The 25915-nt window shown below is 42.6% G+C and overlaps 1 long non-coding RNA gene across 1 annotated transcript in view; it reads right to left on the minus strand.

Annotated features, from left to right (window-relative positions):
- Nucleotides 1-24593, minus strand: part of LOC118355206 (uncharacterized) — a 90973-nt gene extending 66380 nt beyond the window's left edge. Inside the window, exon 1 of the long non-coding RNA XR_007412120.1 lies at nt 24433-24593. This is a non-coding gene — a long non-coding RNA (uncharacterized LOC118355206). The remainder of the gene's footprint in view (nt 1-24432) is intronic.
- Nucleotides 24594-25915: the final 1322 nt, after the last annotated feature.

The raw sequence follows: 25915 nt of genomic DNA on the forward strand, positions 1-25915 counted from the left end.
TATCTCTGGAAGGATACAGCATCGGTAGTAGTAGTGGCTGTGTCTGAAAGGAAAAATAGGTGGCTGAGGACCAGAGACTGATAGAGACTTTCTTCCCACTGTGCACCTTTTATATTTTTTGAACTTACACCCTATCTCATATATTGTCTATTTAAAAAGTTTCTTTTTTATTAGTAAAAACTAAAATTAAAATAAGATTCATATCAATAGAAATAAACATACCAATCACATATTTAAAATGAAAAAGGAAGCATTATCAACAATAGCCAAATTATGGAAAGAGCCCAAATGTCCATTGACTGATGAATAAAGAAAATGTGGCGGGCACACACACACACACACACACACACGCCACAATATTACTCAGCCATAGAAAAGAATGAAATCTTGTCACTTGTAAGGACGTGGATGGAGCTAGAGAATATTATACTAAGTGAAATAAGTCCAAGAAAGAGAAATACCATATGATTTCACTCATATGTGGAATTTAAGAAATAAGACAGATGAACTTGGGGTGGGAGAATGCGGGGAAGAGAGGCAAACCAGAAAACAGACTCTAGAGAACAAACAGGGGGGTTGCTGGAAGGGAGGTGCATCGGGGGATGGGCTAGATGAGTGATGGGCATTAAGGAGGGCACTCGTGATGAGCACTGGGTTATATGTAAATGATAAGTCACTAAATTCTACACCTGAAACTAATGTTACACTGTGTATTAACAGACTGGAATTTAAATAAGAACTTAAAAAAATAAAATGAAAAAAGAAGTCAGACAAAATATATGCAGTATGATACCACTTACAGTTTTAAAAAATACTCTGAGTTTGGGGGCACCTGGATAGCTCAGTCCCTTAGGTGTCCAACTCTTGATTTGGGCTCAAATCATGATATTGGGGTCATGAGATCAGGCCCCAAGATGGGCTCTGCACTTAGATCCCAGTGTGCCTGTCCCTCTCTCTCCCTCTGCCTCTCCCACTGCTCATGCACTCTCTTCCACATGCTTTCTCTCAAATAAATAAAACCTTCAAAACAAAAATACTCTGAGTATATGTGTGTACATATAGATGTGTATGTGAAGACATTAAAAAGTTATGGGAGGGGAATGGAGAAGTTTTCATTTCTTATCCTGTATATTTCTGTATTAATTAAAAATTTTATAACAGGGGCATCTGGATGGCTCAGTTGGTTAAGCATCTGCCTTTGCTCAGGTCATAATCCCAGGGGGATCATCCCAGGCTCTCTGCTCATCAGGGAAGCTGCTTCTGCCTTTCTCTCTGCTTGCTGCACCACCTGCTTGTGCTCTCTGTCAAATAAATAAATAAAATCTTAAAAAAAAAAAACCCACCCCTCCACTCACACTTGCTCTCCTATAAATAAATAAATAAATAAATAAATAAATAAATAAATAAATAAAGCTTTATATGTTCTGATCAGTTATCCTCTCTAAGATATATTGTTAGGAACAAAATGGTATATATATAGGTATATATATATATATATATATATATATATATATATACCTTTCAACCATTTGTATAGGGAATTTGTATGTGAATGTACGGAGTCTTTTAAAGGGTATATATGGGATTGGCACCGTGCTCCTTCTGGGAAGGGAAAATTGGTGGCTAAGAAACAGATAAATGGGAATTCACCTTTGCATGGTGTATAATTTGCATATTTTATAATTTTGTGCCATAGGTACATGCTCCCTAGTATCTTAGTCCAAGTTTTTTACTACTTTAATTTTTAAACATAAGACTTCCTTATTAAGCTTGATTATGTCAATAATAAGATTAAAGCCTAGATGCACCTGGGCACCTCAGTTAAGCATCTAACTCTTGATTTTGGCTCAGGGGGTGACCTCAGGGCAGTGAGATGGAGCCTTCCTTGGGCTCCACCCTGAGCATGGAGCCTGCCTAAGATTCTCTCCCTTGCCCTCTGCCCCTCCCCCCTGTCTCTCTCTCTCTAAAAAACAATTTTTAAAAATGTTTGTAAAAGGTTAAAGCCTAAAAGAACTCGGAAAATCAAGTGGTTTATTTCCTTCAACACCCATACACAATTCTCATCCTAGAATATTTTGTCTTCTTGGAAGCTGGTGCTCTGAGGCACTCATGAAAATACCCCCTCAAAAGGCGGAAGCATCGCTCTAATTCCCTTGGCGGTCAGCATTATCATGCCACTCAGCCTAGAGGCCCCATGCTGCATAAAACAATACTGAGAGAAGACTAAAATCAAATGATCACAACAAATACTGGCTCTGAGCAAATGATTCTAGTCATTAAAACTTGTTTGTCAAGTGCCTACTATGTGCAGGGGCTGGAAGCTCACACCCCCATTTGTCTCTGAAATGTGTCAAGATCACAGACACATTTCTCACTTTAAAAAAATCAGATTAGGGATGCCTTGGTGGCTCAGTGGTTGAGCATCTGCCTTCAGCCCACGGTGTGATCCTGGAGACCCAGGATCGAGTCCCACATCAGGCTCCCTGCATGGATCCTGCTTCTCCCTCTGCCTGTGTCTCTGCCTCTCTCTGTGTGTCTCTCATGAATAAATAAATAAAATCTTTTAAAAACTAAATAAATCAGATTAATACAATTTGATGGGATGTTTATTTTTAATCCTACTTTCTTCAAACTATGGGTAGCAGGGAGAGTCTACTGTCAACATTTCCAGTCTCTAGTCAAAGTCAAAATTTTATATAGAAGTCTACACCTGACCTAGCTATGTAGCTCCTAAGATAATTGCTCTAAAATATCCCTAATATTGGCCCAAATGTTCAGGAGTCCCAGGGGAAGGGCCCTTCTGTTCCTGTTGTGCCCACCCCAAACCAAGCTCTTAGGGGCCCGTAGCTGCTCAGTCGCTTCCCTGGGCTCCTCACCCTTCCCAGCTATTCCCTTTTCTTCCCTCTGGGCGCCATGACAGAGTGATTCATGGTTCACTCCAAACAGCTCATGCTTGTGCCTGCATCAGTCCCCTGGGCAGAATGTCTGCCCCTCTCTTCCTGTGTAAGGCCTGCTGTCAGGGCCAACCTCAAAGCCCTGGCAACTTTCTTCCTTTAAGCACCAGTCCTAGCCAGCTCTCTTCTCCCACACTACCAGTTCTCCCATGATATTGACTACTGCTTTGGCAATTCATTGTGCACCACCCTGGGACAGATGACTCTTCTCTTATTGTGAATTCCATGACTCGTGTTTGCTGGAAATAATGAGGAGGAGAAGAATATAGGCCCTAGGAGGGGGAAAAAGAAGTGGGCTGGCAGGACAGAAGTGGAACCTGGTCAGATGCCCCAGGGCCTTTTCACCACCTTCTGTGATGGGGATAACCTTAGAGATGAGAGGGAAGGGAGAGAGGTAGAGCAGCTTCGACTCCAGGGATCATTCTGGGCCCGGTCAGCACTCCCCAACCAGAGTGTTGGAGTGGGGTCTAGTGACAGAAATGTCAGTGTTCCAGTGGTGACCCCCTCACCTCCCTCCCTTCCATCTTCACTGTAATGCACTTTAAATCCCAAAGCAGTGCCTTCAGGCTCTTCCCTGGAGGACCACCCTCAGGCTACTAGAATTATTTTGCCCAACTAATAGAGAACGGGAGGGCCTGGAACTTCTTCCCCCAGGGCAGCCCTGCCCAGGAACCCTCCGGTGCTGGGAGAATTCTAAGGCATGGTTTATATTCAGGATTCTTCTGCAGAGGCCAAGCTACCCCCTGAGGAACTTCTGAAACCACACCCTTGCCTGGGGGACCTCTGCTTTCCCATCCTGCTTCTCCTCTGTCACCTGTCCTTCCAGCCACTCTGCCCTTGATAAATCACTTGCCTTCTCTACAGGCTTGCTTCTGGGGAGCTTGACCTAAGACAAGCAAGGTGGGGGCTGGGGGAACGCCCTTTGGCACTCGGAGAAAGGAAGCAACGCAGTTTTGTTTTGTTTTGTTTTTTTTTAATTTCCTAAAATATCCAAGTTCTTTTGTGGGTTGGGAGTAGTGGCAACACTAGGAGATGCAAGCTAACAGGATGGTGCTTGACTTCTCCTGTCCTTATATCTATTGATGAAAGACTGTGAGCAGCCAAGGTCAACGGGCAGGTATTAGATTTACTCACTATCATAACCTCCACTGGACTCTCCCATGTGCCAAGCTCTGTGCTAAGTCTAAGCCCATTCTCTCTCTCTCTTTTTTAATTCCTCAGAACAACCCTACATAACAGTACCCCCATTTGATAGGTTAGACTGTGAGAAATGAAGTCATTGGCTCAAGGTGCCCAGAGGGATCAGGCCTGCCTTCTTCTCTTATGTGCCTGGTCACCCATCATTCTTTTTTAAAAGAAGATTTATTAAAAAAAAAAAAAAAAGATTTATTTATCCATGAGAGACACACACAGAGAGAGAGAGAGAGAGAGAGAGAGAGAGAGGCAGAGACACCGGCAGAGGGAGAAGCAGGCTCCATGCAGGGAGCCTGACATGGGACTCGATCCCTGGTCTCCAGGATCACGCCCTGGGCCGAAGGCAGCACTAAACCACTGAGTCACCCAGGGATCCCCTCACCCATCATTCTTAAACGTGTCCTTCACATACCACTCTGGAACCTTAAGTTCGAAAGTGCTCAAAATTCTTTACTGATTGCTCAGAATTGCTCGGAGAGCCCTCAAAATAACAAGAAATAGCCCTCAAAACAGCAGACTGCAAAGTGAAATAATTGATCTTACTAAAATCAAAGTAATCAAGCTGAGAAAGAAGGGTTTAAAAACAAGTTTGTTTTAAGATCACAGATTTCCCCAAAAAAGGGGGTGGAGGGTTGCGCCTGGGAGACTCAGTCAGTTAAGCATCTGCCTTCAGCTCAGGTCATAATCCCAGGGTCCTGAGATCAAGCCCCACATCGGGTTCCTGCTCAGCAGGCAGTCTCCTTCTCTCTCTGCCCCTCCTTCTGCTTGTGCTCTCTCTCGCGCTCACTCTCTCTCTCTCTCTCAAATAAATCAATAAAATCTTTATTAAAAAAATAGACTAAAATGCATCCTTTTGTTTGCTTTGTTAATTGGAGAGTAATTTCATGCACTAGCTTACTAGGTGGTTATTAACATAGTTTAAACAACAGTTCTGCAACATTATCAAAAATACTGAGCACTGTTCATCTAAAAGGAAAAAGAAAAGAAGGCTCCTTTTCATGCATCAAGTCTGCTGCCCCTCTTTTTTTTTTTTTTTTTTTTTTTATGCTACCCCTCTTACGCGCCTTTGTTTGGTGCTCAACTTATAGTTCTATCAAATAGGACTGAGGCCCTTCTCTTCCCTGCACAGAAGCAACAGTATGCCCACTGGCTACAGAGCAGCAGAAACAGGTGGGGGGCAGGGGGCAGGGTTAAAGGGTAAGAAGGCAGTGGTGTGCCCAGGGAGTAGTAGTGACAAGGAAGGGACACTGCCAAGGTGGTGGCATGCCCAGTGGCCAATCTGGAGACAGGAAGGGAAAAATGGCGGACCACAGAAGCAGTTGCCCAAAGAGCTGTTGGAACAGAAAAGAGATTAATGATATACAAGAGGGTTGAACAATAAGTTTATGGGGGCCGATAAGAGCCCATTTCTCATTATCAGAGAAGGAATCTACAAACATTGAAAAGGAGAAGACCCAAAAGAAAGCTAAGGTATTGGATTTGAATTAGATGTACCAGTGTGCACTCATTTTATAATACATGTACAGAAATAGATATGATATTTGTGTGTATGTGTCTGCATATGAGCCAGATCTTAGGTTTCTGAGCACCATCCTCCATTAAAAGGCAACAGAGAGCTCCCCAGAGAAATGGCTGGTTCCTGGACTAAGGCAATAAGCTTGGAACATGTTGTGCCAAAAGGTAAGGAAAAAAAGTTGGGGCGCCTGTGTGGCTTAGTCAGTTGAGAGTCTGACTCTTGATTTTGGCTCAGGTAATGACCTCAGGGTCATGAGATCGAGTCCCATGTTGGGCTCCTTGATGAGCCTGGAGCCTGCCTTAAAGATTCTCTCACTCTCTCCCTCTGCCCCTCCTCCCCATCCCCCAGCTCACACTCTCTGCTCTCTGCTCTCTCTCTCTCTAAAAAAAGAAAAAAGAAAGTAAATAAAAGCTAAAGCAAGAATGATAGAAACATGACAGGAGCCAGGTTGAAAACATTCCCACCGGTCAAATGTCACTTTGAGCATCAAAAATAACTAGTTATAATAACAATAGTCCCTTAAATAATGAGAATCCATGCATCCCTTCCTATATGTATATATAGCAAATAAATGGAGAAGGGAACAGTCTGCCTACAATGGAATGTCAGTAGTAGGCAGAATTGATGATAAACCCAGAAAACCATTATTCAACAACCATCATAGTGGTGGTTGATTCAGAAGGCAGTCATCCATGGAGACAGGCTGGTGAGAACTGGCTATTGTGGTCTCCTCATAAAATCTTCATCAGTTAAGAAGGGAAAATGAGAATTTATGGTTGAGAAGCCAAGTGATAGAGAATAACATCTCCAGTGGTTAGACAGCTGGCAACTTCTCAATGCACAGCATCATTTCTAGAGGATTCCTGCCAAGAATGCATGGCCTGAGTCTGGGCATGAAGAGACATCAGAGAGACCCAGGGGTGGGCCATCCTACAATATGAAAGGCTAGTACTTTTTCCACTCGAGATCTTAGAAGGTAGAAAAAGACCAAAGAACCTTTCCAAATCAAAAGAGACTGGAGAGAGTTGGCCACTAACCACCATATAAGACCTTGAATTGTACCCTGGACAAGAAAGAAGCGACATGCTGGGGACAGTTGGCAATATGTAAATGGAGTCTGTGGAGGACATGGTAATGTGTAAAAGTGACCTGCATGGTTGTATGGCGTTTATATAGGAGAGTGTCCTTGCTTTGGGGAAATACACACCTGAATAATCATGAGTAATGGAACAGCATGTAAGCAACTTGTTTTCAAGTAGTTCAGAAAAAGACTATGTATTAATTACTTATATGTGTATAATATGTATAACTGCACTATCTGCATGTGGAGAGAGAGAGAGAAGGCAAGAGAAAAAGCCTGAAAATAGAAGACATTAATAAGTGGTATTCTGGGTGAAGGGGATATAAGATTTCTTTGTATTGTTCTTGCAACTTCTACAAGTTTAAAATTATTTTTAATGAACTTATTTAAAAATAAAATACGTTATTTAAAAAAATAAAATCCAGGCAAAACTTGAGGTAACCTAGAGAGGAATTAGAATGGCAGGTAAGTGGGGAAGCCAATGAAATGAGAGGTAAAGAGAAGAAAGCAATTAAGCAATTTATTACCCTCTCCCCCTTGTCCCATTTATTTATTTAAAATAAATGCAATGGAAACTATCTGCAATATAGCTCCAGCTGGTTCCCTCAAATGTCAAACCTGATTCTACATATGAATATTTTACAGGAGAACCAGCAGGAGCTTTGCCATCAGACAGACCTGGATGCAGATGCTCCTTAGAGCTCTGTGCTTCTGAGACTCAGTTTTCTCAGGTGTAAAATGGGAATAACCACACATTATCTCACAGGTTGTTATGAAGATTAGGGGAGATCATCTACAAATAACACACAGATCATCTAAGAGTAGACTACGTGGGGTCAGTGGTGGAAGCAAAGTTCTCACAGAGAGCTCACTATTATTTGGGGTTTACATTGCACATCAGGAATTTTTTGAATACCAAAAGCTTAACTTTCACTCCTGAGTTTGTCACTTAACAGTTTGGCTTTAAACAAAACAAAGCAATCCAAAAACTGTTGCAACTGAGGATCAGAGCTGTTGTATACAGAGAGTGGTATCAAAGGGCCCTTGGGCATGCTTATGGTTCTGATACTCAGTGAGACCTCACCATTTAAATAAATTCATAATGTGCAGAATGTCATTTATTGATTCTGTGCTCGGCAGAAGGTGCACAGCTAAACTGCCGCTATCCACTTCTGAAACTAGTATTCATCAGTCACAGTGCCTCTATTACACACTGAGATTTATTATGTTGTAAATAAAATGTCCCACCTGTGACAGGTGTTCAGTATTGACTGATACTGACTTGTGAGTTTTCTTGACTTGTGAGCCCCCTCAGGCCCCATCTTTGTAACCACAGAGATGTAGCCAGTGATGAGTCCAGAATTTCTAGCCAGGAGAAGGTGAGATTAAAAGGGGAGACTTAGGGAACTTGTCTTGAAGGAGTGTTTTTATAGTAAGCACACCCTGGAGACTAGTTTAAGAGCAAGTTTCCTTTAAAATTTCATAGGAATTGAAAAATAACAATTGTCCAGATTAACGGACATTATTAAGGTCACTACGATCATGGTTGCTGGCTAGCTTTAGCAGGGCTGATGGAGACAATGGAGGGGGACAACTGGACATTTTGGCTCAGCCACTGTCCTCAGCCCAGTACCTGGCACATAGCAGGCTCTAATGCTAGCCTACTCCAGTCTCACCTCCTGAATTTTAGAAACTTCTAGACTCAGCTCTCAATCAATGACAAGGCAGTCGGTCACTATGCCTTCACTGTGCTATTAGGTGTTACTCTGTCTACCCTGAGATTGTTACATGCAAAAGTGAAAGATAAGACAGTGAAAATAAGAGAAATAAAGGCAAATATCATCCAAAGAAGGTATATCACTAATCACAGCTGTATAGTCCAGGGAAGAGCGGGTCACAGGCATGACTGCAGAGATGGGACCAGCTGGGATTAATGGGGAAGTGTGGCATGGGGGGAAGGTCAGTAGACCTCATGTTCATTGTTCTTATGCTCAATTGAAAATAAAGGGAAAGGTTCATGTTATTTCAGATCCTCTCACCGAGATAGATGATTAAAGTGGCCATGAAGAGCCCTCTCTTTTTTTTTTTTTTTTGTAATTGTTGACACCTCTCCAAGGAGTCTCCATGGCTAAGCCACCCCCAAATTCTCAGGTTCAGCCTTCACTCTTTCCAGGGACTGCTAATAGCCTCAACTTGCCTGTTGAGAAGCAGGAAAAGCAGGCTTTTGGAGGTTTTGGCAAGAGGACCTGAGGGCCAGGCCACCCCTAATGGCTACTCTGCATCCACATTTCTGGTCTGGAGTTGCAGGACCAGGTGCCTTGTGGGGGAGTCATGAGCCCTCAGGGATCAGCCTCTCAGGAGCCACAGTTGGTCCTCCCAGGACCTGAGTCCATGAACAGACTTCTTGAAAGAACAAAAATGTCTGAGCTCAGATTATTCCCTCCTATCCATAGAAGCCATCGTGCAGATCTGAAACACTTAACTAACTGATCATTAATCACGAGGAACAGGTTTTGTGGGCAGTACTCCCGTACAAACACTCAACTGCCATTAACTTGTATTGCAGATGTCGATATGTGAGAACACTGGTTCTGAATACAAGGAATGTGTCTCTCTAAGATTGGCGGCCGATGAGGTGAAAAGAGAGATTTATGCAATGCAAGCTATCTCTCTCTTCTCTTTCTTCCTTGGATTTTTCTCTATCTTGAGTAAAGTTCGGTTTTCAGAAGATCAATCCTGGTTGTAAACACAGTCTTTAAAACCTTTGCACTGCTTTCCTGCAGAATTTATGATTTGTTTACATTTGAGGCGAGGAGCAGCAAGAGGGGTAATCCTGAAGCCTTTGGTAGCCTACTCGAAAGAAAAAAGGGAATGTGGGAACATGAGTAAAAATATTTCCTTGTTCCAGCCATGATTTGTGGGTGCAGAATTCTCCCAAAGAGAGAGGTCATGCCCTAAGGAAATTGGCCCAACCAGCCCTCGGTAATCATTAAAATAAGCCAATGAGATCTTAAGAGAAAATTCCAGAAATCCACAGATTTCAGGATTTGGAAAATGCACAAGAGAAAATTTAAGGTAGATGCCTCAGTGGTGATTTGAGGGGCTGCCACCATGAATGCCTTCTGGGAACAGTGTGGTGTGGAACTGGCACAGCCACACAGTGGACACCTGGAATGAGAATCTTCCAAACAGAAATCCAGTCATGAACTGTCCTCGTGTTGAGGACAAAAGTCAGAGGCCAAAGAGAATGGCTGAGAAAGAATCAAATAACCCAAGATTTTTTCAACATATCACAGAAGATTTAAATTCCTCCCTCACAGTTACAGAACTCCTTGTCATCTCAATAACAGAAGTTTTAATATAAATGAATGGATAAAGGAGAGGAATTAAAAGATCTCAGTTCTAGCAAAAGCTAGAACTCTCTACCTACTCATACCTACTGGGTACATGACCTCCAGCAAAGAACACACCTGGCCTTGAGTTTCTCACCAGTGATATGGGAAGACTAGCACTTGCCACTCAAAGTTAAAATGAGGATAAGATAGTGCATGAAAGATAAGTGAAGAAAATGCTATGAAAACTTAATCCTAGGGCGCCTGGGTGGCTCAGTCAGTTAAGCATCTGCCTTCAGCTCAGGTCATGATCCTGGGGTCCTGGGATCAACCCCAAGTTGGACTCCTTCCTCAGTGAGGAGTCTGCTTCTCCTTCTCCCTCTGTCCCCACCCTGCTGGTTCTCTCTCTCTCTCTCAAGTAACTAAATACAATCTTAAAAAAAAAAAAAAAAAAAGAGGGGGATCCCTGGGTGGCTCAGCTGTTTGGTGCCTGCCTTCGGCCAGGGGCATGATCTTGGAGTTCCGGGATCGAGTCCCACATGGGGCTTCCTGCATGGAGACTGCTTCTCCCTCTGCCTGTGTCTCTGCCTCTCTCTGTGTGTGTCTCTCATGAAAAAACAAATAAAATCTTTTAAGAGAAAAAAGAAAAGAAAAGAAAAGTTAATCCTATAACATAAAATGTTTATTACCAATAATGGTGATAACGGCTGTGATAAATACTTTCGAAATAAACTATCAGGGGACACCTGGGTGGTGCAGTGGGTTAAGCATCCAACTATTGGTTTCAGCTCAGGTCATGATCTCAGTGTCGTGAGATGGAGCCTGTCAGTTGTCAGACTCTGCACTCAGGGTAGCATCTACTTGAGATTCTCGCTCACTCTTGCTACCGCTCCCACTTGTGCTCTCTCTCAAATAAATAAATCTTTTTTAAAAGGTGGGGGGGGGACTCTTCCTACTCTAGAATGAATGGATTTTAGAAAGAGAAATGTTCCCCCTCTTCTTAGCAGGACCACAGTGAAGGCACCCAGGAGGGGAACTGCAGCTTCTGCAGGTCAACCTTGACCCACAAGGCTGTCCTTATCTCCAGGAGCACTGTGAGACTTCTTTCTTCAGAAAGAATATTGAGGTTATAACTGGAAGCAGGCATCACCATGTTAGTGGGGGAGAATCATTGGAGTGGGGTCAGAAAAACTGGGCTGTGTCACATACTACCTCTGAAATTGGGGGTAAATTATTTGTTGCCTCTGGACCTCCAAGTGTTAGGTCTAAAATAAACCAGCACTAAATTCCATTGAGTTTCTATCAGATAATAAGTAGGTAAATTCAAAAATAATAAATAGTTGGGGTGCCTGAGTGGCTCAGTCAGTAGAGCATCTGACTCTTGATCTGAGGGTCATGAGTTCAAGCCCCACACTGGGTTTGGAGCCTACTAAAAATAATAATAATAATAAATAGTTGACTTTAGGAATAGTTTTTTATTGCAAGTCATCTGTTAAGTAACAAAAGGGATTACGCAGATCTATTGTGAATCAACATCAGGCAAGAATTAGCTTGGGTTTTGTTGAAAAGATTTTTTTAGTTACTTTATAACTCATCTCTCCACTAGGCTTGTCAGCGGTTCTCACACGCTACACTTTTGGTGTGTTGTTTAAAAGACAAGATTAAAAAATCTTTAATCATTGATTTGAGGAATTTGAGTAATACTGTTTGGCGTTTTACCAGGCATCTTAAATATTTAAGAGAGAATGTGTCAATATTTGGACTAAACGAAAGAAAGATGCAGGAATACATGCACCCTGTTGATTACCGAGATGTTCCCCAAAGCAGGAAAGAAGCAGATTTTGTTGCCAGCATTAGCCCTGGTGTCAAGCAAAAAGAAACAGAGCCGGAAACAATTTGCATTTGCCTATGTTTGATCTTTGTTAAGGCATCTTTGAGTTCGCTAATATGTTATATAAAGTAAATTGGATGAGGTCATTGAGGTGTGGAGGGAACTGGTTGCTTATGAAGTTGGAGTGTATCACACCATTCTGAAACACACAGGAGAATATAAGAAATTGTAAACAGTGAAGCTATGTGATAACAGAGCACTCATTCTGATCTTTGATCTATAGCATCCCAAACTTCCAGACAACTGAAATTTGCAAGCAAACTGAAAAGATCATAAATGACTTCTGAAATGTTTTCAGTATATCAGGTTCAGGATGCATTTTGTCACTGCCTGATTTCTCAGAAGCCACATCATTCATTCACAAATGCATTTATTCATTCATCCTAGCAAACCATGTGCTGAGCTGTGCAAGGTCCCCGCTGGGGGACGGGGGCTGGTCACTCCATCCCCCCCGACTTTCTCTCAGTACTCCTGTGAATGAGAATTTGTTGGCATGCACTGCTGTTTTAGGAAAGCAGCGTGGCAGGTGAATTCTGCACTCCACGCAGATTCTCTCACATGATGGGGAAAATAGGTGAGAGGAGGGCAAACAAGCTGTTGACCTCCCCCTCCAAGAATATGAAAAGTTAGTTAGGGAGGACAGGGAAAGAATGCCAACAATGGAAAATTCTCACTTTCTGGCCCCCAAAGACAACCCTGTGTGTTTCTTTTAGTAAAACACGTTCCCCAGAATAGACTGAGGGGTTTTGTCTGCCTCGGCCACTTCTAGAAAAATGCGTCAGATATTCACTTACGAGATGTTCACATTTTGTTGAATATCAATAAAACACAGCTATTAAAAAAGTAAAATGACACCGTGGTCCTAGAACTTGATTTATTAACCAAGGCCTGATCAGATGTTATGGCTACAAATATCTTACAGAGAAGGCATTGGAGGCCAAGCTCACTACAGTGACTATAGCAAGAGCACTGAACTGGGAGTCCTGAAACTGAGTCTCTGCCATTCAGCTGAAGGGTCCTCTGTAAACCCCTCCAGAAATGGAGGAGCCAATGCAGTATTTTGATGAGGACTACGAGCTCAGAGTGAATTCAGGATTCACTGTGACTAATTATTGGCCTGGATGTCTCTGAGCCCTATGTTTCTCATCTGTAGAATGAGGATAATAAGAGTACCTACCACATTGGACTGATGTAAGAATAAATGAGGGAAGGCATGCAATTCCACTGGCCCTGAGAAAACCAAGAAAAGAAAGACAACTGTGTGCATACAGATATGTTGTACTGTACGTGCAACCCACGCCAGCCCAGGGACCCTTCGTGCCACTTGCATACCGCCAAGCAACGATAACCATCATCAGAAGCCATCGGGTGCAAATGAGAGACACCAGAGCCAATCTCTGGTGATGGTAGGGACCCTCTACTGGGTATCCTCACAGCCCATGCCTCTCCCTTTGAGGACAGGAGCCAGGAGATTGAGGTCTGGGGAGAAGGGACAGTGTCTCAGTCTCCCCAGCTCTCCCTGTTACAGAAGCCTGTTTGGGGGGGGTGACCCCAAAAACTGACACACAGGCAAACTGGAGATTAAGAGCATAATGGCAGGATATTCTTAAACTCCAACACTAAAGCAAAAGTTTTACTGGGTAACATAAATTTTATGTAGCATTTTGGAGAGTGCAGTTTCATAGGAGGAAGAGTTTTCATTGCACCTGCCTGCAGCAGCTTTAAAAATCTTTATTAGACATTTCTCTGCAACCTTCTCATCTGCCACTCCCCTCCACCATCCCAAGCATTTCTGTATCTGTTTCTAGCCAAAGGAATGCCTGGTCCTGCCTGCCTCCTCTCTGTTAGAGCTTTCCTTTTCCAAACCCCCACATTTAAATTCTTTATGCCCCCAAGTGTAGAGCTGATCAGCCCCACTACTTCATAGTCTAAACCCAGCACATTCCAAAGATGGCGCCAGCAAGATGGTGTCTATTTAATGACATCCAGCATTATTGGAAGGCAGTTGTGGTTACAGATGTTAGGTTATATTTCCTCAAATACAGCCTAACAGGTTGCTTGGATCCATAGTGAATATACATATTGGTCAACCAGCATCCATGTGACCCCTTTTCAACTGAACCCATACTCTTCTTTAGTATCTACCCTCCTTCATGCAGTCCAATGCTTTCATGGAAGCTGACCTTTTTCCTAGCTCCAGTGGTGAACCCTGAAGAATCTAAACCAATTAGAGTATTCCCATCACCTTTTGCCAAGTTTCTTGATTCGGGGATGGCTGTGTAACTAATTAGGCCCAGTGAGAAGTGACAGGGGACTTTCTGAGTTTCTGAGGATGGAATTTCCTTGCTCTTATGAGCAAGCTATAGGATGCCAGCTCTCTCTCACTGGACATGGATGCGAGCCTTAACCCCGACGGCTACCAACTGCCATCCCACAGCCCAAGATGAAGCAGCCCTGGGGTGGGCAAAGGGAAATGACTCACAGAGCCTGGGTCTTAGATAATGTTTTTGAGCTTAGAGCCAGTCCACCTCTGATGTCTGGTTACTTGACCAGCTACTCGGTTAAGCCAGCTCCAGCTGAGGTTTTTGTTTCCTGAAGTCAAAAGCATTCTCACTGAGATAGGCCCCATTGTTTTCTTATGTACTGATCTTAATGTCCAACTAGGCCACAAATTCTTGAAGGACAAAGACTTAGGTTTCTTTTGTGTTTCCCGCAGTCCTTGGGACAACACTGCATAGATGGCAGGAGTTGGAGTATTCAACAATGGGCTGGTTTATTATTGTAAGATCCTTGAAGTAAGGGTCTTTGGTTTTTGGGCATTTACTCTGAAGTATGAGAGTTCAGATTCCCATCAATAGACAACTATTAAGGAAAATAATGGCTTTAGATTATCTTGGAATTTTAACCATGTGGGACTCATAAGTATAAATTACAACTCAGCCTGAGGAAATTTGAACATTCTTCTCCATCTCATCCTCCATATTCCTTAGAATCGACTTCCATGTGTGCAGCATCTGGTCAAACCCCCAAATTTGTAGAATCTCAGTGGTTTTTAATAAACGTGTTGTTGAATGTGGAAGCATAGATTTCACTGAACATATTAATGAACACTGAAGAAATAACCCTTGAAGAGAAATTCGATTGAAAATTCTCCAATGTCTAAGAAAGAAATAAAAGTAGCTTAATAAAGCAACCAGTGAGTGGAAGCTCCTATCCCTCAGGGTATATAGACTGTATCATTTCAGGAATTATACAAAAGGCAAAATATTCAGAAGCCACCAAGAACTTTTGCCAAGGGATACCTGAGTGGCTCTGTGGTTGAGTATCTGCCTTTGGTTCAGAGCATGATCCTGGGGTCCTGGGATCGAGTCCCACATTGGGCTCCTTGCATGGAGCCTGCTTCTCCCTCTGCCTGTGTCTCTGCCTCTCTTTCTGTGTCTCTCATGAATAAATATATAAAATCTTTAAGAAAGAACTTTTGCCAAAATAACAGCACACAGCAGTGCTTTATAGTCTGTATTCCAAGGATCAACTCTGATCACATTCAACGTCATATATCTTTTTAGCAAATACATTTTTACTTGCAGAGAAAGCAGACTCAGAAGCCACATACATCCTCTTAAGGCCTTCAGTGAGACTCTACTGCGACTAAAGGACCTGGCATTTGTGCTAATTTTAGAAAAAGACATATTTATTAGGATTTCTTTCAACACATTACAATTCTTCTGTGCTAACCCAGGACAGTGTCTTGGCAATTTATGTAACATTTCTTACATATTTCAATGTTCAACCTGCAAACCATTCAAAGCTCCAAGTCCTCTCTGCAGCCTCACCCTGTGCCATACCCCTCATCTAGAACTTCCATGCTATCACTCCGAGGGCTCCTGAAGTCCACTGTCTCTATGAAGCAGTCTCTGATCTCCTGGGAGTCAGGGACATTTTCAGGCACCCTATCAGAAAATGAACTTCACAGAATTCCCCATCACTCAACACCCCCACAGGCTGCATTTACCATAATGTAAATACTTTATTCATAATAGATATTTATTTATGTCTTCAATGTGTTTATTTATATCTCCATTGTATTATTGATCATGAGCTTATAAATGTCAAGGATCTTGTCAGATTCACTCAAATTGAACAACAAGGAAAAACCATAAAGCAAATGGAGCACTCATCATTGACTCTCCTTTGCTCTAGGCATGCTGCTTTTCAGACATCTAGTGCTGTAGAATACCTCTGACCTCAGGTCATCTGCTTTGCCTCCTTCCTTTTGCTTTTCTTTTCTTTTCTCTTTTTAAGATTTTATTTATTTATTCATGAGAGACACAGAGAGAGAGGCAGAGACACAGGCAGAGGGAGAAGCTGGCTCTCTACAGGGAGCCCGATGTGGGACTCAATCTCAGGACCCCAGGATCATGCCCTGAGCCAAAGGCAAACACTCAACCACTAAGCCACCCAGGCATCCCTCTTTTCACTTTTCAAAATGGATCTGCCCCTTCCTCCAGGACCTCAAAGCTCTGCTTTCTGCTAAGTCTTCAAATAAGCTGCACTATAAAGAACATGCCTTACTATGTCATCCCATCCAGTTGCCATAAAATCAGGACAACTGATGGATATTTGATGTAACCCAACAAGGAGAGGCCTTTTGGCTCTAGGAGCCAGAGCTGCTCCATCAGGCAAGAATCCATGTTAAAGTGTGCAAGCCAGCCTTGGTAAAGGTCCAGCCATGACACTCTGCAAAAAGCAAAGCATTAATAAGTGCTGTTGGAGTAAGAATCTTTTTCTATACATGCTTCTTGTACTGTTTATAAAGCACTTTCACACATATTATTTTGTTAATGATGATGTGATACACAAACACACACATGTATGAAAATAGACCCTTAGAGTACAAATGCCTCTTTAAGCATGCCACTAGCATGTTATCATACAGGACAATGAAGCTACTTGTAGTTTCTTTTAAGGAAATTTTTGCAAATTTGAGGAAACTACTGTTTTGCTTGTAGGTTCATTCTTCTACTTCCTCTAGATAGGCAGAAAGGGACTTGGAGCCATTCTCTACTTATTTTCTATTCTATATCTCTAAACTATGACCATCCCCACACCTTGGAATGCTTGTGGGAGGGAAGGAAAAACTATTTCTTCCTGCTAAGAAAACTGATCACAAGACAAGCAACATGTCAGGAAGCAGTATTCTTCAGAGGAAACACTTATGACTCTTTGATCCTCAAGGACTAAATAAGGGAGATATCCTTCTTCAACCTCTCCCTCAGGACGCCCCCACCACCACCACCCAATCAGAACCTTACCCATTGAGGGTGGGATGAGAAAAGTGACCTCAGGGAGAGGTAGAAGCTGCGGACCCAGGAAATTGGGGTTTGATTTCCCCGGGCATCAACAGCCTGTTAGACCCAACCCAAGAGAGGAGTTTCCAGCCAGGACCTCTACACCTTTACACAAACATAAACACCGCATGCAGGGGTGTGCCTGCCCAACCTCCAGGTGGTACTGCAACTCCTGCCTTCTCCCCAAACACGTACATTCACAACTCCCTGGATTCCAAATGGGAGTAGGAGGTAGAGAGTGGAAAGGCAGGTCAATCAGATACTTAAAGATGAAACATCCCAGGTGTGAGGCCAGAGGCCAGGTGGCTCTGCATGAAAGGAAGGTGGCAGTTTTTGTTTATCTAGAAAATGCAGGAGGGTAGGCCTGGCATTCTCAGATACCTGTTTCTCTATTCTTTTCATCCAAACTGAAAGTTCAGCTCCTCGAATCACTGCAAAAGGATGGGCTTTCACAACATTTTGTGGATTGAACAAATTCTAGCCACTGCTTATCAAACCTTATTCTTTGCAAAATACCCAGAAAGATATAAAGGCTAATCAGGTTAGGGTTATAGAAGAGGCACCAAATGGAATTCAAGGGCATTGTACAGTTCATTATTTAGTGCTTCCAAAACCTTACCCCATGGAATACTTAGGGCTCCACAGTCACACTATACTGGAAAATGCTCCATGTGATTTCCCCCTCATTAGAATTCCCAATGCCTGTGAGTATATTCAGTGCTTTGTGGATGGATGGATGGATGGATGTATAAATTAAAATCTTTATATCAAAAAATACAAGAGATAACAAGTGTTGGTGAGGACAGGGAGGAAAGGGAATCCTTGGGGACCAATATTGGGAATATAAAATGGCACAGCCACTATGGAAGAGTATGAAGCTTCCTCGAAAATTTAAAAATAAAACTATCATATGATCCAGCAATTCCACTTCCGGGTATCTATCTGAAGGAAATAAAATTGCTATCTTGAAGAGATATCTGCACTCCCATGTTCACTGCGGCATTATTTACAATAGCTAAGACATGGAAACAACCTAAGTGTCCACCGACTGGATGGATAGAGGAAATAATAAAGAAATATTATCCAGCCATTTAAAAAAAAACACACACACAAGGAAATCCTGCCATTTGTGACAACGTAGATGAACTTTGAGGGCATCATGCTAAGTGACATAAGTAAGACAAAGACAAGTAACATATGATCTCATTTTTACGTGGAGTCTGAAAAAATAGAACTCACAAAAACCAGTAGTTTCCAGGGGCATGGAATGAGGGACAGGGTGGGTAATGGGAGAAAGTGGTCAAAGGGAACATACTTCCAGATGGAACATGAACCAGTCCTGGGGATATACCACACAACACTGTGACTATAGTTAACGACACTGTATTGTATATTTGAAAGTTGCTTAGGGACAGTAGATTTTTAAAGTTCTCAACACACACACACAAATTATAACTTTGTGGGGCACCTGAGTAGCTCAGTGGTTGAGCATCTGCCTTCTGCCATGGTCCCAGGGTCCTGGGATCAAGTCCCGCATCAGGCTCCCCGCAGGGAACCTGCTTCTCCCTCTACCAATGCCTCTGCCTCTCTCTCTCACTCTCTCTCTGTGTCTCTCATGAATAACTAAAATATTTTTTTTTAATTATAACTGTGAGGTGATGGATGTGTTAACTAACCTTATTGTGGTGATCATTTTGCAATATACACATATATCAAATCACTATAGTTGTACATCTTAAACTTATATAATGTTACAGGTCAATTACATCTCAGTAAAGCTGGAAAATAAAATAATAATCTCTAGGTGATTGCCTCTAGGTGTGCCCCCCGCCAGAACCGTTAGGTTGGCAATAGTTCTCTTTGTGAGCTCTCAGTATCAACTAGGGCAGCCACCTGGGAGACAACTGCGCTCTTTAATGTTTATAGTCTGCCAACCTAAGACCTCTGGCATGTATTGAAAAGCGTGTGTCTTTTTGACACCTTGTAACCTAAACAGGCCCAGAAGAGCTAAATAACAAATTCAGCACCAGGGATAACTGGCACTTACCTGAAAAGTTACATGTTAGAAACTACTGACAATAAATCTGTTCTGGGGGAGGATGAGATCATTTCAAGAAGAATCCCAGTAAATTCTACTGCCAACAACTTCAAGAAACAACCTCAGGGAGGTAGGCATATAGACTTCCCAGTCCTACAAAAGTCTGTTTATTCTCACATCCTTATGACCTTCAGAAGTTGATCTTCTAAACTTCTAGCCTTGTCCATTTCAAGGAATATGCACTCAGATGACTGAGTTCAGTTCCACACTTAATCTAGATGTCTAGAGTAAGATCTGAGACATGAACCTCTGAATCATGGCACGTTGCACTTCTAAATGTTCTCTCAACCACTAATTTGCTGACATTTCAAACAAGTGATGTCCACAAAGTGGATCTGAACCCAGGCCTTTACTTCCCAGGACCAAAGAACTGATTGAGCAAATGAAGCCAGTGAAGTGGATAAAAACAAAGTGGAGAGATGACATGACATAAATATTTGAGTGTCAGCCTCTCGGTTGCTCACAGAACCGTTGGACAATGATTGCTTGGCTCTCCTCTGTATGGCCTCCTTGCACTGGGAGCACTCCTGGCACTGGGCTGTGCCCAGAGCAGAACTCTGAATGCTGCAAACACAGCACCCACACCCAGGCCTTCCCTGATCCACTCCCCACTTGAAATGACATATTCTGCACAACAGCATGAATGTACATAAGCCACAGATCTGTACACTTAAAAATGATTAAGATGGTAAATTTTATATCACATATACTTTATCATAATTTTTTAAAGATTTTACTTATTTATTTGATGGACAGAGAGCGTAGAAGCAGGGGAATGGCAGAGGGAGAGGGAGAAGCAGGCTCCCTGTTGAGCAAGGAACCCGATGCAGGACTCGATCCCAGGACCCTGGGATCATGACCTGAGCCGAAGGCAGACGTTTAACTAGCTGAGCCACTCAGGCACCCCTTACCACAATTTTTTTAAATGAAAGAAGGAATGTACTCATTACCAATTGAAGAGCAACTTAGCATCTATAACACATTTGAAGAAAAGTTAGCCTTTATAATAAATACAGTTAACCTTTACTAAGCCCTCACTAGGCTTCTCACTTAAAAGCAATCAATCTAGGTAATAACCCTATGTGGTAGAGACTAATATTATCTCCATTTCATAAATGAAGCATAGAGATAAAGTCACTTTCCCAAAGTCACACAGTAGTAAGAGTGGATGTACCAAAAGACTCTAAAGACATATGTAGTCCATTCGTGTAATTTAATTAAAAGATAATTTGAATACAAATGGTTTATCTATTAGCAGTCAAAAAAACAAAAACCTAAAAAAACAAACAAAAAAACCCGTTCACCTCTGGTAGGGCACCAAAATGTGTATCAAGGGGAGCCCAAATCTCCTGCCAATTCCAATGAGCATTATCAGGGCAGCACCACCTGCAGTATTTCTGGGGCAGTTATAGCATTCCAAAAACGACGTAGTAGTGCCAACTCTCCTTCAACTCACACGTTGGAACATTTCTGTTTAAATGCGTCATGTGGGCTTCACATGGTGTCTAATGGATGCTTTCAGCTGACCGGCTCTCCTTTCCTCCCCCTTCCAGTTCTGTTTCCTGAAAATCCCTGAGGCTGCCATTTCTGGGCTGCAGGTATTGGCTATTTCACCAATACAAAGTCCAACGAGTTCTCTGGAATTTTAACAACACAAGAATGATACCCATGAGATAGGCGATAAGAGGAGATGACGAGGGCAAATCACTAAGTACTCATAAAGACAGAAAAAGGATGAGATTGCACCCGAAATTACCATTATTTTCCATATCTGAGAGACAGCATGACCCTAGACACATGCTGCTCGAATGCTGAGTTTAAATTCTGATTCAATAACTTTCACCTTGAATCCCTTCCCCTCTTTTGCTTCCATATTCACCTCTATAAAATACAAGTAGACCTACAATCTACTCCACAAGTTGTTATGAGACTTGAGAGAAATGTATATTAAAGTGCTCATCAAGCTATTAAACAACATGTAAACAGTTATAGGTATCCTTCCTATGCAATTTGTATTTAAAATTCCATAAATTCATAACCATCAACACATTTCAAATCCAAAGACAGATTCTGCATTAGACTGTAGAAACAATCTACTCATCTTTGTTGTTTGAAAACCTGATGTGAAAGGCCCTTGACCACACAGTGTTTTTATTTCCATCCTATTTGTGATTCCCATTTAACTAATGAAAGACCTTAACTAAAATCATCAAGGGAGGCTAGGTTTATACTACTAATATCTTAGAATAAAGTAAAAAAGGATAACTACTTACCCCTGGTTGACGTCATAGAGAATGGGCGGTCCCAACAAGAGATTTCTATACTTGAAAAATCCTCTATAAAGTTTACCCTCCATTCAGAAATATTAAAACGTAAAAACTGTCAAGGAGTTCCAGTCTCATTGCTCAGTGTCACTGATGGAGTATCTCAGTCATGTTTTTGGGTCACTACCTTGTCTAAGGCCTTGAATTTAACTTGGGACACAAAACACACTATAAAGTGTTGTTCAAGTGGATAGCACCCCCTTTCAAGTGTCTACTTGGCTGTCAATATCCCCAAGTAGCACAAACCCAGACTCTACCCGGAACACGTTGGTAAAAGCTCAGGATCACCCCGTTCTTGTGATGACCTTTACCTTACTGGTCTTCCCATTCCATTCATTTCTACCTCTGAGAATGTCTACTCACATCTTCCAATTACTAACACCTTACAATGACAACATTCCGAGTGCCAGCAGCTCTCTCTGTTCTCCATAGTACGTGTAGAGGCATGGCCCTTGCCTTGAGGGTTTGTGACATAAGCAGGACAAGAAACAATATTTAGACAAGACATCAGATCGAGAGGCTGATAAGATTCAAATAGGAGTTGTTCTCCCCTCTCCATCCTTCTGAGGGCAGATCTTCCAAAAGGAGCCAGGACAGAAAAGAAGTATTGATCGTTCAGAGGAGACCCTTCTGGGGATGAGTGATAGATGTTCATGGAGTATCCAAGGGGTGGATTGATGCTGAGGAAAGATGGTTGGAAGAAGGAACATGAGAAGAAGAAGGCAGAAGTATAAGTAGGAACTGAGGAGGGATAATTTTTTTTTAAGATTTATTTATTTATTCGGCAGGGGGAGGTGCTGAGGGAGAGAGAATCTTAAGCAGACTTCTTGCTAAGCACAGAGCCCAACTCAGGGCCTGATCTCCTGACCCTGAAATCACGACCCTGAGGTTACAACCTGAGTCAAAATCAAGAGTCCAACACTTAATGGCCTGTGCTGTCTCCAGCCACCCCAAGGAGGGATATTTTAAAGGGACTGAGAAAGTATTTCAGAGAGCAGCACCTATGAGATGGTTCAAAAGCACTGAGCATCCCCTTCCAGCGGGGACAGAAGCAGAAGCCTGGAACCATCCTTCCAGTAACCTTCTTTCAATTGTCACTGCTGCTATTTCCTTAAGGAAATGATTTCAAAGAGGACAAAGTTTCTACACACCAAAATGTTCCTGGCCATTTCAATAACAGAAAAAGTAGAAACAATCAAAATGTCCATCAAAGGGATTGGTTAGTACATTGGGGCTATCAGTGTGGTCAAGTATTGTGCAGACACATTGTGAAAATGATCATTATTAAGACAGTATATAAATGTGGAGAACATGCATGGTTAATATCAAGAGAAGACAAGCACAGCACTAAATGGGTATATTATAGTGAACTTGCCACCAGTGCCCAACAAACATATATGTGGACAAAGACTAGGAAAACTGCAAATATAAAAAAGGTACTGCAGTCACATTAGGGTAGTAGTGTTATAGGTTTTTTCATTTTTTTCAAACTTTTTTAGCATTCTTTTTACACGCATCTTTTCAGTTTAAAACTTCAATGCTGTGGTGGTTTCATTAATGGAAACATCCTTCCACTGTTAATCCAAGTATCTCAGAGGGAGCAGAATGGGATGAGAGTTGTTCTTTTTAAACAACCACCTACACTGCTTCAGCAGGCAGAGGGGTGCTAATTAGTCATTTCTCACATTTGCTAGTGAATGAGCCACCTGGGGGGGGGCACTACTGAGGTATGGAACACAGGTCACTTGGGGGGCCCAAGTAAGTTATTGGCTTGGGATGGAAGCTGTGAAAGCCAAAGATACTAAACAGCAACTTGGACCATTTGCTTCCAATTCTGATAACCGGTCTTGTCAGCAACAGCCCAGCTTCCCTGAGGGCATCAAGCCTTCACCCAGCTTCCTCACTGCTCAGAGGTGATCTGAGCTAGGCATCCCTCAGCAGAGCAGAGCCGTTTCACTCAGCTTTGTTTTCCTCGGTATTTTGTTTCTTAAAATGTAGCACTATGGCTAAAAATAAGAAAGGCTTAATTAAGTGCTTGGCCACAACAGCACAGACAAATGGAAAGAAAAAAAAAGTTCTTTTAAAGAATCATTTTGCCTATTGCTTTCTACCCAGATCCTAGATCTCCCAAGAAAGTGTTTTTTGCACAATTGCAAACACACAGGGTTAACTTTCTCCCTCAATAGTTACCAAGAAAAATATCACCTATTTTTGCTGACCTCGTTAGTACTGAAGCAACACAGGAGAGACCCCCAAGGCTTAGGAGGCCAGAAATATTAGGATGGGGAAGAGTCCCAGAACCGTGGCCCATGTTACCCACGTCATCTAGTAGCACCGAGTGGACACAATTCACTCCGTTCACTGAATTTCTCTTTCTACAACCCAGAAGATAAGCATATAGCCTCTCTAATGCCATCATTCACCTATCCATTGACATGATGCTATCATAAGAATCAAATGAGGGATCCCTGGGTGGCGCAGCGGTTTAGCGCCTGCCTTTGGCCCAGGGCGCGATCCTGGAGACCCGGGATCGAATCCCATATCGGGCTCCCGGTGCATGGAGTCTGCTTCTCCCTCTGCCTATGTCTCCGCCTCTCTCTCTCTCTCTCTCTCTCTCTCTCTGTGTGACTATCATAAATAAATAAAAGTTAAAAAAAAAGTTTAAAAAAAAAAAAAAGAATCAAATGAGGGCACCTGGGTGGCTCAGTCAGTTAAGCGGCTGCCTTCAGCTCAGGTGATGATCCCAAGGTCCTGGGATTAAGCCCCCACATCAGGCTCCTGCTCCAAGGGGCATCCGCTTCTCCCTCTCTGTCTGCCCCTTCCCTGGCTCTTGTGCTCATTCTCTCTCTCTCCTCTCTCTCCCTTCCTCCCTCCCTCAAATGAATAAATAAAATCTTAAAAAAAAAAAATCAAATGAGCTACAAGAATGAAAAGTTTTAAAAAGCTTTATACATATGCTAAGAATATTATTAAGTAAACAAGCAAAAAAAAAAAAAAAAAACCCAAGCAAAACACATAAAAGGATGTGTTTCAGGCATGTTAACTGCCCCTAGAAGTTGCCAGTGAGGGCACAGTTTGGGAAGTGGGCTGGAATGTCTGCATGCTGAGATCCAGGGCTGCCTGGTGTCAGCAGAGCCCTTGAAAGAGGCACCGCAGATCACAACCATCTAGGGAAGAACAAAGGGGGAAACAGAGCCCAGAACAACAGAGAGAAGCAAAAGCCAGTGCCTGGCACTTCTGGGCAGGCAAGAGCCCAAGAGCCCAAGGTGGGAGCCTCCAGGCTCTCATGACTGATCAGTACAACTGAAAGGGAACAGCACGTCCCCTGCCCCCTCCCACCAACTCCAAACCAGGGGCTGCTCACTGTCAGCGGTGTGGGTCCCTGAGTCACCCACACGTCAACGCCCTGGGTTTCCCTTGGCTGCTCTCCCACCCGTGTTGCCAGATGATGAGATCATGGCACTTGACAAAACCCTCTCTTTCAAAAGCACCTTTTATCCAAATGGATAAAAAAAGAATTTAACAGGCTTTATCTTTCTGGCTGTCCCATCGTTGGCAAGGCCTACAGCTCACATATTCAATTGTGTGTGTGTGTGTGTGTGTGTTTTTTAAATATATATTTTTAGAGCAGTTTTGGGTTCCCAGCAAAACTGAGTAGAAAGTACAGAGTTCCCATATATCCCTTCTCCCCGCACATGCATAGTGTCCCCCACTCTGGACATCCACACTAGAATGACACATTTGTTACAGTCAATGAACTTCCTCATCACCTACAGTCCACAGTTTATAACAGGATTCACTCTTGGTGTTGTGCAGTCTATGATATATTCAGTTTTCAAGGAAGGAAAGAGACAAGAAGAGAGCAGAAATTCAAAACCAGTCAGTGAGCAAAGAAGGACTTCACTCTTTCATCCTTAGTAGAAGGTTTTCTTTCAATCACTTGATGTGTATTAACATGTGAGATAAGTTTTAAAAAAAAATCGAGTTGTCCAAACCAGTGCTTCTCAAACTTCCACATGAATATGTAACCCTAAGAGTTTTGTTAAATCCAGATTTTGCTTGGATAGGTCCAGGGTGGGGCCCAAGATGCTCCAACAAGCTCCTAGGTGACCACCCAAGCTGCTGAACACTGGATCCCCCATTGAGAAGTGAAACTGAATTTGAGGTGTGATAGATA

Source organism: Canis lupus, chromosome 7 (genome assembly GCF_003254725.2).
Source record: "Canis lupus dingo isolate Sandy chromosome 7, ASM325472v2, whole genome shotgun sequence".
Lineage (NCBI taxonomy): Eukaryota > Metazoa > Chordata > Mammalia > Carnivora > Canidae > Canis > Canis lupus.